Source organism: Anomaloglossus baeobatrachus, chromosome 3 (genome assembly GCF_048569485.1).
Source record: "Anomaloglossus baeobatrachus isolate aAnoBae1 chromosome 3, aAnoBae1.hap1, whole genome shotgun sequence".
In the NCBI taxonomy this organism is placed as follows: domain Eukaryota; kingdom Metazoa; phylum Chordata; class Amphibia; order Anura; family Aromobatidae; genus Anomaloglossus; species Anomaloglossus baeobatrachus.
This window is the reverse complement of record NC_134355.1, coordinates 540748513-540761946: the sequence shown is the minus strand read 5'-3', so window position 1 is coordinate 540761946 and position 13434 is coordinate 540748513.

Below are 13434 nucleotides of genomic sequence, written 5' to 3'. Positions count from 1 at the left end.
TTCTCTGGTCAGATGAGACAAAAGTAGAGCTTTTTGGGAAAAGCCATCAACATAGAGTTTACAGGAAAAAAAAGAGGCATTCAAAGAAAAGAAGACGGTCCCTACAGTCAAATATGGTGGAGGTTCCCTGATGTTTTGAGGTTGCTTTGCTGCCTCTGGCACTAGACTGCTTGACCGTGTGCATGGCATTACGAAGTCTGAAGACTACCAACAAATTTTGCAGCATAATGTAGGGCCCACTGTGAGAAACCTGGGTCTCCCTCAGAGGTCATGGGTCTTCCAGCAGGGCAATGACCGAACACACACTTCAAAAAGCACTAGAAAATGGTTTGAGAGAAATCACTGGAGACTACTAAAGTGGCCAGCAATGAGTCCAGACCTGAATCCCATAGAACAACTGTGGAGAGATATCAAAATGGCTGTTTGGAGAAGGCACCCTTCAAATCTCAGGGACCTGGAGCAGTTTGCCAAAGAAGAATGGTCTAAAATTCCAGCAGAGCATTGTAAGAAACTCATTGATGGTTACCGGAAGCAGTTTTTTGCAGTTACTTTGGCTAAAGGTTGTGTAACCAAGTATTAGGCTAAGGCCAGCGTCACACAGTATGATATATCAGGCGATATGTCATCGGGGTCACGTCGTTAGTGACACACATCCGGCATCGTTAGACATATCGTAGTGTGTGAAAGCTACGAACGACTGTGAACGAGCAAAAATACTTACCTTATCGTTGCTCTTTGACACGTCGTTCATTTTCAAAATGTCGGTCCTCCTTCTGTGCTCCGGTTGTTCATCGTGCCCGAGGCAGCACACATCGCTCCATGTGACACCTCAGGAATGACGAACACAGCTTACCTGCGTCCCGCCGGCAATGTGGAAGGAAGGAGGTGGGCGGGATGTTACGTCCCGCTCATCTCCGTCCCTCTGCTTCTATTGGCCGGCAGCTGTGTGACGTCGCTGTGACGCTGAACGTCCCTCCCCCTTCAAGAAGAGGATGTTCGCCGCCCACAGCGACGTCGTCCGAGAGGTAAGTGCGTGTGAAAGGGGGTTAACGACTTTGTGCGCCACGGGCAACTGATTGCCCGTGACGCACAAGTGACCGGGGGCAGGTAGGATCGTTCGTGCGATCGCACGATAGATCGTACCGTGTGACGACGGCCTTAGGGTGCCAATACTTTTGTCTGGCCCTTTTTTGAAGTTTTGTGTGAAATGATCAATGATTTGATTTTTGTTTCATTCTCTTTTGTGTTTTTTCATTGCAAGCAAAATAAATGAAGATAATAATACCAAAGAATTTGTGATTGCAATAATTTTCAGGAAGAAACTGAGTATTCTCTGACAGAATTGCAGAGGTGCCAATACTTTTGGCCAGCAATGTATATAATTATTACACTATTTCTTTCTTTCTTTCTTTCTTTCTTTCTTTCTTTCTTTCTTTCTTTCTTTCTTTCTTTCTTCTTCATGAATTTATTTATCACTGTGATTTGTGTTTTACTGTAAATTCAATCTACCTTTACAAATTGAAACAATGCAAAGAAGGGCACACATGGTTTACAAGATGCATGTTATTATCATGCACAGTACATGCTGTCAAGGCTTTAAGTTTTTTTTGTGGTTATAATTTTTCTGTCCTCTCTCTCTCTTTCTCTCTCTCTCTCTCTCTCTCTCTATATATATATATATATATATATATATATATATATATATTATGTATATATATATATATATATATATATATATATATATATATATAATTTATATACATGTAAACTCTAACCTTTATTTATTTATTTAATTTATTTATTTATTTAGTTAAATACAATGCTAGCATTTTTTACAGCCCCAAAACAAGAAATTCATCATTCATTCTTTTTGTCTAGTTTTTCACATTATCCTCCATTTTTGTATTTGAGCCTCATTGTTTTTTTATATTGTGCTCTTACTAAAATCTATTTTATATGTGGTCACCTGTTTATGTTTGCCATTTTGGGTGGGCTGTGGGGTTTTCAGATGTTTCTAGCTGATTCATCAATTGCAACATTTTAGAAAGTCACAACATTTTTGCTCAAATTTACGCGAATGTACCCAGGAGAGATTTTATGCATGTCAGTATTTTTGGTACAAATTTCCAGACATTTCAGTCAAATATGCTATATTTTTAGCTGAAAAATTGCAAAACAGGTTAATGACACCAAATAGTTTATTTTATTTTATGCAAAATTCATAAACAATATGCATATTTTGAAAAATTTGGAGGAAAAAAAATTCAAGAAACCTTGAGACAAAAAATAAAGTAAGTTAAACCTGCCTGCCCCTCAACATGATGATCAGGCTCATTGACTTTGTACATAATAATAAAGTGTTGTCACGCTTGCCGGGTCACACAAACGTGGCGGGGGGGGCGTTCAGACCTACATGTGTCTGATGCACAAAAATACAACTAAAAGATGGGACACTGGGGACACAAAACAGCGGGAGGCCCTGGAACTAGTGAGAGGGAATGGAGGGACACCTCCTATCCTCACAGACAAAAGAAAAAGGCAAAAATTGATTGAATAGCCAAATATTGAAAGTGAAAAACTTTGTTAGTCAGGCGAAAAAATGGGATAATGGCGTGTGACACAAACAGACAAGATTGGGGTGCACAATCCAGGGGAACCCAAAATATAATAAAGTCATATGACATGCCTTGTTACAAGCAAGTTGTAAATGCTTAATACAAAATGAACATATATATTCCAAAAGGAAACATATTGTTTGAAAGATCTTTTTAGACATATGATAACAAGACAAGGTATTCAAGGTACATCATATACAAGGGGGGCCACAAAAAATAGGAAGCTGGCACACAATCTGAATTAATCCTCAGCACGTGGCGATAATAGGCTGGAAACATACAATTAGATTTAACAATTCAAATGAATAGTTGCCCACACTTATATGATGTACAATGCCCCATACCAAACACCAGTCAAAAGATATGGAAAATACCACATAAAGGTAGACACCAGGGGGTTTAAATAATATGTAACCAACCAAAAATCTATTCAGGAGTAATCGCTCACCAAATAGATTTAACTAATTAGTATTCAAACCTATTTAGGAGACAAATACTCACCTGGCAGACTCGTACAGGGTAAACACGTGGAATGGTGTCCACCCCAACGTCCATTTCGGCTAGGGAGCCTTCATCACCAGCGGCTGTCCCTACTCTTCTACCTAATCCCTATACAGTCACCCCAACTATCTCCGAACAGTTACCTGAGACCCTGAGAAGACCCTATAGGTACTCTGACTACTGGAGGGCCGGTGAAGTACACTAGACTTCACCACTGCATTAACCAGACAGAAGGTAGGCTAAGACAAACAGGAGGGAAAAATAAACAAAAGGATAACGCCTGAAATCAGGAATCTTCCAAAGCAGAACTTTCCTCCAAGACAGCTAGACACCAAATGACTTTGTATCTTTAGCAGGGATTGCTGGGAAACCCCACTATTTAAACTTGAAATACGGGACTACTTAGTAAGTACAGCTGATCCCTCAGCTAGGAACTGCTTGGAAAAGCTGCAAGAGAAAAACTGACATTTAACCATTTCAGTATCAAAAGAAACAAAACCCTCATCCAACACAGCCCTGCTCTAAACCATTCTAATTTCAATCTTCATTGTACATTATATAATATAGCCCTTGAATGAAGAATACTTTCTGTTAATTGGCATCTTTTTCTTTCAATTTTACAATTTTCTTTTGTATGATCAAAGAGGTAAAATCTAGTTTGACATGATCTGCCTGCAGAAAAGGCAGATGGAAGGAGCATCCAGGGAGAATTGATAATTAATGCAAGAAATCCTAGAGCCTTGTCATTATTTGTCCCTGGCTTTCATGATGTCCAAAACAACAGAGACATACAAGTTCCATATAGCAAGCTCCACAACCTCTACTAGGTACCAAGAACTATAGCATTCAGGACACAGCCCAAAAAAGAAATGGTCCCCCTCTACCCTCTATTTGTTATTCCAAAATAAGTCCCAAAACACTTGACCCTCACTAGATCTCAGCATCTCACATCTCCTAAAATAACCTCCAATAAAAGCAAAAAATAACAGCTAATTACTCCACTATGCTTTTACACCACAACACAGAAAGAAAAAATAAATCGAGTCTTGAACTAGACACATTATACATAAATATAAAATAGCTTTTATTATCATATATGGTAAAAAATACAAAAAAATATAAAAACATTGCAAATAGTAGCATTTAGTTTTATCGGGCAGATTGCTGCGCTCTACAATGAAGTGAGAAAGGTCTCGGGGTAGTAAATAAAGCCAAAGACAATGGAAATAGGGTATTGGGCTTGTAATACTGTTTGATTTATGGGAGTTGCTTTAGAGCGAGAAAAGTATCCCCCTGTATATCTTTATTGTAAAATAATTTGCATTGTGCTATCAGCATTATACAGTAGAATATGTTGGGAATCTGGGCGTATATATCCAATGTAGACTGTATAACATGATGTAAGAAGTGACTAAGCTATATATACCCATTTTCAGTCACAACATTTTGCCATCAGGGCAAGATTTGAACTGAAATTCAGTCCTGGTATTGGAGAGCACACAAACCTATTTGCTGTAAGGTGAGTATGAAATATGTTCGCTTTCTTGTAGATTACAGATGATTTCGCTGTATATCATATTTTCAAAATAGAAATTGCTGTAAACTGCACTCTGTCATTAACATACAAAAGTGAATTGACATAATATGGAATATACTGTCAATTTCCCTCTAGAAAAATTGTAATTTTTTGACTGAAAGGAAGGTCTCTACTAAAAAACTTCTTTCTTTTTTATCACCAACACCTGGCTCACCCTCTCTAATTCGGGCGTCACACGAGACGATCTATCGTGCGATATGTCGTCGGGGTCATGGTTTTCGTGACGCACATCCGGCATCGTTTGCGAATCGCGATGTCGTCTCGTGTGACACCTACGAGCGTCTCAGAACAATCGCAAATCGGTTACAAATCGTGTATGGTTTACACGTCGTTTATTTTTAAAAAATCGTTTATTCTTCTTTGCGCCTGTTGTTCATCGTACCCAGGGTAGCACACATCGCTACGTGTGACACCCCGGGAACGATGAACTGCAGCTTACCTGCGGCCGCCGATAATGCTGAAGGAAGAAGGTGGGCGTGATGTTTACGTCCTGCTAATCTCCGCCCCTCCGCTTCTATTGGCCGGCCGCTGTGTGACGTCGCTGTGACGCTGAACGTCTCTCCCCCTTCAGGAAGTGGATGTTCGCCTCCCACAGCGACGTCGCTCAGCAGGTAAGTGCGTGTGACGGTGATTTAACGACTTTGTATGCCACGGGCACCTAATTGCCCGTGACACACAAATGACAGGGGCGGGTACGATCGCTCGTGCGATTGCACGATAGATCATATCGTGTGACACCCGCATAACACAGCCTCTCCAGCTTCACTTTCTTATGGTGGTTTCCATCTTTCTCACACACCTCCACCACAGCAACAAGCATGATGGAGGAGTTGGTTTTCTCCTACCTGATAACTGCTCCTTCACCTAATTCCACTGCTACCCTCCATTACGCTCTTCTTTTGAGTTGCATTCTGCCAGAATCTACTCCCCCCAACCTCAAACTGGCTGTTAATTAGCACCCTAGGGCTAATTACCACCATTTCTGACCACTTCAACACTGGACTACTTTGTTTCCTTTTTGCTGACATTCACACTGGGGTGACTTCAACATTCCCATTAACATTTCCTACTCATTTGTTTCTAAGTTTTTAACACTCACTTCCTGTTTTGCCCTGGCTCAATGGTCCTTCGCAAATACCCAGAAAGATGGCCACAATGGATCTTATCTTCACCCGCTTCTGTTACCTAACCTCTCTACTCTCCAGATTAAATCTCACCACCTGTGCATTTAACCCAATCCCATCCCACCTCATCCACAATCTTACTATCCCAACCCAAACCCATGTCTTCAACCTGTCACTAACAACTGGTGTCTTCCCCTCATGTTTTAAACATGCCTCAAAAGCCTTCTATTGACCTTGTGTCTACCTATCACCCTATATCAATTCTCCCCTAAGCCTCAAAACTAAAAATCTGGAACAGAATGTCCATTTTGGACTGTCCTCCCACCTCTCCTCCTGCTGCCTCTTTGATCTGTTACAATCTGGCTTCCAACCAGATTATTAAACTGAAAATACCCTAACTAAAGTAACTAATGGCTTACTAACCACCATAGCCAAGCAACACTACTTTGTCCTCTTCCTCCTGGACCTGTCCTCTGCCTTTGATACAGTGGATCATTCCCTCCTACTACAGATTCTCTCATCCCTTGGCATCACATACTTGGCCCTATAATGGATCAATTCATATCCAACTGACCGAACATTCAGTGTTGACCACTCTCACACTACCTCCTCATCTCTCCAACTATCTGTCGGTGTCCTCCAAGAATCCATTCACGGAACTCTACCCTTTTCCATCTACATCTTCAGCTTGGGACAGCTTATAAAGCCCTAAGGCTTCAGTATAATTGATATGCTGATGAGATGCAGATCTATCTCTCTGGACCTGATATCAGCTCTTTACTAACCAGAATCTCACAATGTCTGTTAGCTATTTCATCCATTTTCTCCACTCAATTTCTAAAACTTAAAGTGGACAAAACAGAATTTGTTAACTTTCTCACTCACTCACTCACTCAACCCTATCCATCATGGTCAATGCAGAGCTACTCACTTTCCCCAGTCCCGCAAGCTCACTGCCTTGGGGTAAGCCTTGACTTTGCTATCTCCTTTAAGCCACATCCCCAAACCATTTCCATCTCCTGCAACTCAAAAATATTTCCCTATTCCGTACATTCCATAACAAAGATTCTGCAAAAACACTAGTGCATGCCCTTATCATCTCCCGCCTCAACTACTGCAACCAACCTCCTGCTCTGTGGCCTCTCTTCTAACACTCTTGCACCAATCTATCCTAAACTCTGCTGCCCGATTGATTCACCTCTCCTCCTGCTATTACCCATCCTTTCCACTCTGCTTCCACTTCCACTGGCTTCCCATTGCCCAAAGACTCCAGTTCAAACCTCTTATCATGACATACAAAGCCATCCACAAGTCTTCTCCATACATTTTTTACTTAGTCTCCTGATACTTACCTGCATGCAACCTTTAATCATCACAAGATCTTCTCTACTTCCCCTTAACCTCCTCTTTCCACAATTGTATACAAGATTTCTTCTTTGCATCCCCCATATTCTGGAACTTTTTCCTCAAATATCAGACTCTTGCTTACTATGGAAACCTTGAAAACAAACCCGAAGATCTACCTCTTCATAAAAGTCTACAATCTGCAGTAACCTTCAGGCCAATATACCATTGCATGTCAGTGCTATCTCACTCATACCCTGCAGACTGGCATGAAAATAAAAACACATTTTTTTCAACAAAAAAAGTTATTTTAGCTCCACTATACAGTTTTTTGTGTAATTTTTCCTGGGTACGCCGATATCCCATGTGTGGTTAAAAACTACTCTTTGAGTGCATGGCAGGGCTCAGAAGAGAAGGAATGCCATTTTACTTTTAGAATGCAAAGTTGACTGGATTTGATAACTGGATGCCATATCACATTGCTGAGGCCATGCCAAAACAGCAGAAACCCCACATGTGACCCCATTTTGAAAATACACCTCTCAGTTAATTTATCTAGTTGATTCCCAGAATTGTGTAACATTGGGCTCAGTAAATTAAAATTACCATTTTTTCCATTAAAATGTTGCTTTGGTTCCAAGTTTTTAATTTTAAAAAGTGTAATAGGAGTAAATGAATGATACAATTTGTTACGCAATTTCTCCTGAATACACCTATATCTCATATGTGACCGAAAACTACTTTTGCGGCACAGTGCAAAGCTCAGAAGGAAAGGTGTGCCATATTATAGTGTAGATTTTGCTATTATGGTTTGTGAGTGCCATGTCACATTGGCATTGCCCCAAGGTGCCAGAACACAAGAACCTCGCATAAGTGACTGCACTTTATAAACTACACCTCTCAATGAATGAATCTAGGAATGCAGTGATTATATTGACACCACAGATGTGTCTCAGAATTTTATACGTTGGGCGGTAAAGAAAAAATAATTACATTCTTACTACCAAACATTTGTTGTAGCCCCAGATTTTACATTTTCACACAGGAACATGGGTGAAAATGTCACCAAAATGTGTCACATAAATTCTGCTGAATGAGGCAATACCCCATATGTTGCTGTACAGTACTGCTTAGCCACACGGCAAGACTCAGGAGAGAATGAGCGCTATTTCACTCTTGGTGTACAAATTTTCATACAATACTTTGCGAACTCCATATACAGAACCCTTGAGTGCCAGAAGAGTAGAATCCTCCCAAACTGACGTCTTTTTGGATATTGCACCCCTTCAGGAATTTACAGTGGGTATGGAAAGTATTCAGACCCCTTTACATTTTTTACTTTTTAGTTCATTGCAGCCATTTGGTAAATTCAAAAAAGTTCATTTTTTTCTCATTAATGTACACTCTTCAACTCATCTTAGAAAAAAAAAAAATTTAGACATTTTTGCAAATTTATTTAAACAAGAAAAACTGAAATATCACATGGTCATAAGTATTCAGACCCTTTGCTCAGACACTCATATTTAAGTCACATGCTGTCCATTTCCTTGTGATCCTCCTTGAGATGCTTCTACTCCTTCATTGGAGTCCAGCTGTGTTTAATTAAACTTATAGGACTTTATTTGGAAAGGCACACACCTGTCTATATAAGACCTTACCACTCACAGTGCATGTCAGACCAAATGATAATCGTGAGGTCAAAGGAACTGCCCAAGGAGCTCAGAGACAGAATTGTGGCAAGGTACAGCTGTGGCAAAGATTACTAAAGAATTTCTGCAGTACTCAAGATTCCTAAGAGCACAGTGGCCTCCATAATCCTTAAATGGAAGAGGTTTGGGACCATCAGAACTCTTCCTAGACCTGGCAATCCAGCCAAACTGAGAAATTGTGGGAGAAGAGCCTTGGTGAGAGAGGTAAATAAGAACCCCAAGATCACTGTGCCTGAGCTCCAGAGATGCAGTAGGGAGACGGGAGAAAGTTCCACAAAGTCAACTAGTGGAAGCCTCTCCTCAGTGCAAGACATATGAAAGCCCGCATAGAGTTTGCAAAAAACACATGAAGGACTCCCAGACTATGAGAAAAAAGATTCTTTGGTCTGATAAGACGAAGATAGAACTTTTTGGTGATAATTCTAAGCGGTATTTGTGGAGAAAAGCAAGCAGTGCATCATCACCTGCCCAATACAATCCCAACTGTGAAACATGGTGGCAGCATCATGTTATGGGGGTATATTTTTAGCTGCAGCGATAGGACGACTGGTTGCAATTTGAAGGAAAGATGAATGTGGCCAAGTACAGAGATATCTTGCAAGAAAACCTCTTCTAGAGTGCTCTGGACCTGAGACTTGTCCGAAGGTTCACCGTCCATCAAGACAATGACCCTAAGCACACAGCTAAAATAGAAAATAAATGGCTTCAGAACAACTCTGTGACCATTCTTGACTGGCCCAGCTAGATCCTGACCAAAACTCAATTGAGCATCTCTGGAGAGACCTGAAAATGGCTGTCCACCAACGTTCGCCATGCAACCTGATGGAACTGGAGAGGATCTGGAAGGAAGAATGACAGAGGATCCCCAAATTCACATTTGAAAAACTTGTTGCCTCATTCCCAAGAAGACTCATGGCTGTACTAGCTCAAAAGGGTGCTTCTACTCAATACTGAGCAAAGGGTCTGAATACTTATGACCATGTGATATTTCAGTTTTTATTGTTTAATAAATTTGCAAAAATAACTACATTTCTGTTTTTTTCTGTCAAGATGGGGTGCAGAGTGTACGTTAATGAGAAAAAAAATGAACTTTTTTGAATTTACCAAATATCTGCAATGAAACAAAGAGTGGAAAATGTAAATGAGTCTGAATACTTTCTGTACCTCCTGTTTATACAGCTGTAGTGATCATTTTGACTCCATGGGAGTTTTGCAGAACCAAGAGCAATGGATGTTGCTGAGTGAAAATTGCAAATCTGCAAATGTGATGCCCAGTACCTTGTAGTGCCCATAAATTGTGTCCAGCTCATGCTTCAGGAGACACATAGCCCGTAAATTAAGCAGGCTTTCTTCACTACAGAAATACCAAAAAAGCCTATTTTTTGCTAGGTTTTTATTATTTTTTTTATGGTGTTCACTGAAGGGGCTAAATTTGGTTAAGGCAAACTGTGGGACTGAGAGGGAAAGAGGACATTTGATTTAGCAGCACAGATTTTGCTAGATTTTGTATGGTGGGAGGGAGCCATTGCGCTTTTCCAGAGGCTTTTTTGCTACCAGCAACATGGAAGCCCCCTAAATTTCCGTTAACAGTTGATGGACCTGAGTAGGTGAAGTTGAATGCTATATGGTGGTAACTTGAGGCAAAGGACATTTTGGATCAGTTCATATTTATCCTGTTTTCTATGCTGAGCACATACATTAGAGTTTCCATCTACGTCCAAACGCTGCAAAAACGGACAAAAGAATTGACATTCCGCATTTTTAACGCTCCGTTTAAAAAAGCACCGTGCGCACAAATTTTGTTGAAATCCCATAGATTTTGCTTGATAAACAAAACTCATGCATTTTGACAATGAGATGCTACTGCTTAAAACGCTGCGGAAACGCAAGGAAAAATGCGAGGTGCACACGAGCCCTTACACTGACATAAGTGTCTTAGACCCTGTAGCTGGCTGATCCAGAGGTCATTATGTAAATGCCATTTTAACTTTTATGGCATAAACCAATAGTAAACATTAGAATACTTTTTTTGGCAATATATTTTAGTAGACCGGAAAAAAGATCGTGATCTAAAAGTTCTCAGATAGCCCTGGGCGCTATTCCATTTTTCCATTATCCTAATTTTACCATTAAAAATCAGCGCAAAGGAATAAGTACCCTTGACTGCCGCCATTAAAAAGCGTATCGGCGGTTGTTAAGGGATTAATGTGCAGTCTCATTATGACATCACATGCCAGCAGTCTTGGCTATATGGTAGGTTATAGGGAACCTGTCACCAGTTGTTACCCATATAAGCTGCGGCCACCAGCAGTAAACAGTTATATACAGCATTCTAGAGTGCTGTGTATGTCCCCAAGCCGATTTGTATAACATATAACAATAACCCCTTTACCCGTCAGGATATTGTCACCATCATGACCTAGCCAATTTTTTCAATTCTGACCAGTGTCACCTTATGAAAGCTATAAGTAGAGATGAGTGAACCTAAAGTTCAGTGTTCAGAGTTCATACCAAACACAAACTTTACACAAAAAAGAGTTTGGATTCGGAGTTCAGGTGCTTTACATATAAACACCACTTGCGCAAGAATTACTGTGCTGGAGTAAGCTCGGTGCTCAGCCCAATGCCGCTGATTGCAGTATTTGAACGACTCGCATTGGGGGTAACAGCAGAATGGTTGGATATAGTGTGTACCCCAAAAAAATGGAAAAACATGCCCATCGTCGACAGGAGTGATCTGTTAATGCCTGGCTGCATGAGGGCCGACACCTGAACTGCCCAATTAGTGACTTCCATTGGGGTTCAGGTCAAGTTCGAGTCCCAAATCAATCTTGATTTAAAGTTCAGCTGAACCCGCAGAACCGAACTTCCACAGATCCATTAATCTCTACTAATAACTCTGGAATGCTTCAATGGATCCCAGTGTTTTCAAGTTTGTTTTTTCGTGACATATCAGAAATCATGATAGTGAAAAATTCAAGACAATTTTGTTTTGTTTATTTGTAAAAAAATCAACAATTTGGAGAAGATGTTGAAAATTTCACAATTTTCAAACTTTGAATTTTTATACTCTTAAACCAGAAAGTCATATGACCAAAAATAGTTAATAAAAAATATTTCCCACATATCTGTGGTTCGTAACTTAGAAGGGTTCAGTCTATCGGCAATTTCTTTTTTTTTCTAACAAAATTTGCAAAACAATATTTTTTGGGATCATATCACATTCCAAGTGACTTTGAGAAGACTAGGTAAGAGAATATGCCCCAAAATGAAACCGTTCTAAAATCTGCACAACTAAAAATCAAGTTTATTAACCCTTTGGATGCTTCACAGTAGCTAAAGAAATGTGGAAGGAAAAAATTAAAATGTTAATTTTTCCCCACAAAAATGTCACTTTAGCCCAAAATTTTGCATTTTCACAAGAGTAAAAAAGAGAACATGCATCTTAAAATGTGTTGTGCAATTTCTCCTGAGTAGACTGATACCCCATATGTGTTGAAAATCTACTGTTTATTCGCACTGCAGGGCTCAAAAGTGAAAGTGTGCAATTTAAATTTTAGAGCGCAAAATTGTTTGGAATAGAGGACACTGTCGCATTTGGAGAGCCCCTGATGTGCCTTAACTGTGGAGCTCCCCCACATGTGAACCCAGTTTGGAAACTAGACCTCTCAAAGAATTTAGATGTTTGGTGAGCACCTTGAACTCCCAACTGCTTCAAGGAATTTTATAAAGTTGGAAAATAAAAAAGTTAATTTTTACCACAAAAATGTCACTTTAACCCTAAATATTTCATTTTTACAATAGTACCAGGAGAAAATGCACCAAAAAATGGTGTTATCCAGTTTCTTCTGAATACGCCAATACCCCATATGTGGTCAGAAACTACTTTTGAGGAACAGTGCAAAGTGAAAACACCCATGGTGTTAAACGAAGTGATTGTTGAAGAACTAAAAATTGCAAATAAGCCCTTGTCATGTCCTGTATATTGTAGTGCCCATACATTGTGCTCAGCTTGTGTTGTGATTCTGAAAATATACACCCCATAAATTAAGTGGGCTCTCAACACTACAACAATACCAAACATGTGAACGCTAACTGTAGTTTAGGCACATTGTGGTGCTCAGAATGGAGGAGAACATTTGTATTTTGGAGAGCAGATTTTGCTGGATTTTATTTTTGTGGGGGGAAGTCATAGCATTTTTTTGGATCTTTTGTGCTACGAGTAACGTGGAAACCCCTATATTTCTGTTAAGATATGATGGACCTGAGTGGGGACTGTTGGGTTGAGTTGCTATTTGGCGGAATTTTTGGGTAAATAACATTTTGGATCAGTCCACATTTATTCTATGCTATGCTTAGCACTTAGATCTGGGTCTCCATCTATATCTCTGAAATATGGGATTCAGGTTAAACCCCTGATGGATCCATTCATTAATCAAACAGCTTTTTCTGAGTCAATTTAGCCTCTGTTCAGTGGTATACATATTTTGAAAAGTGAAGAAAACTGTTGCTGACTACACGTTTGTGCCCATCTACAAAGACGT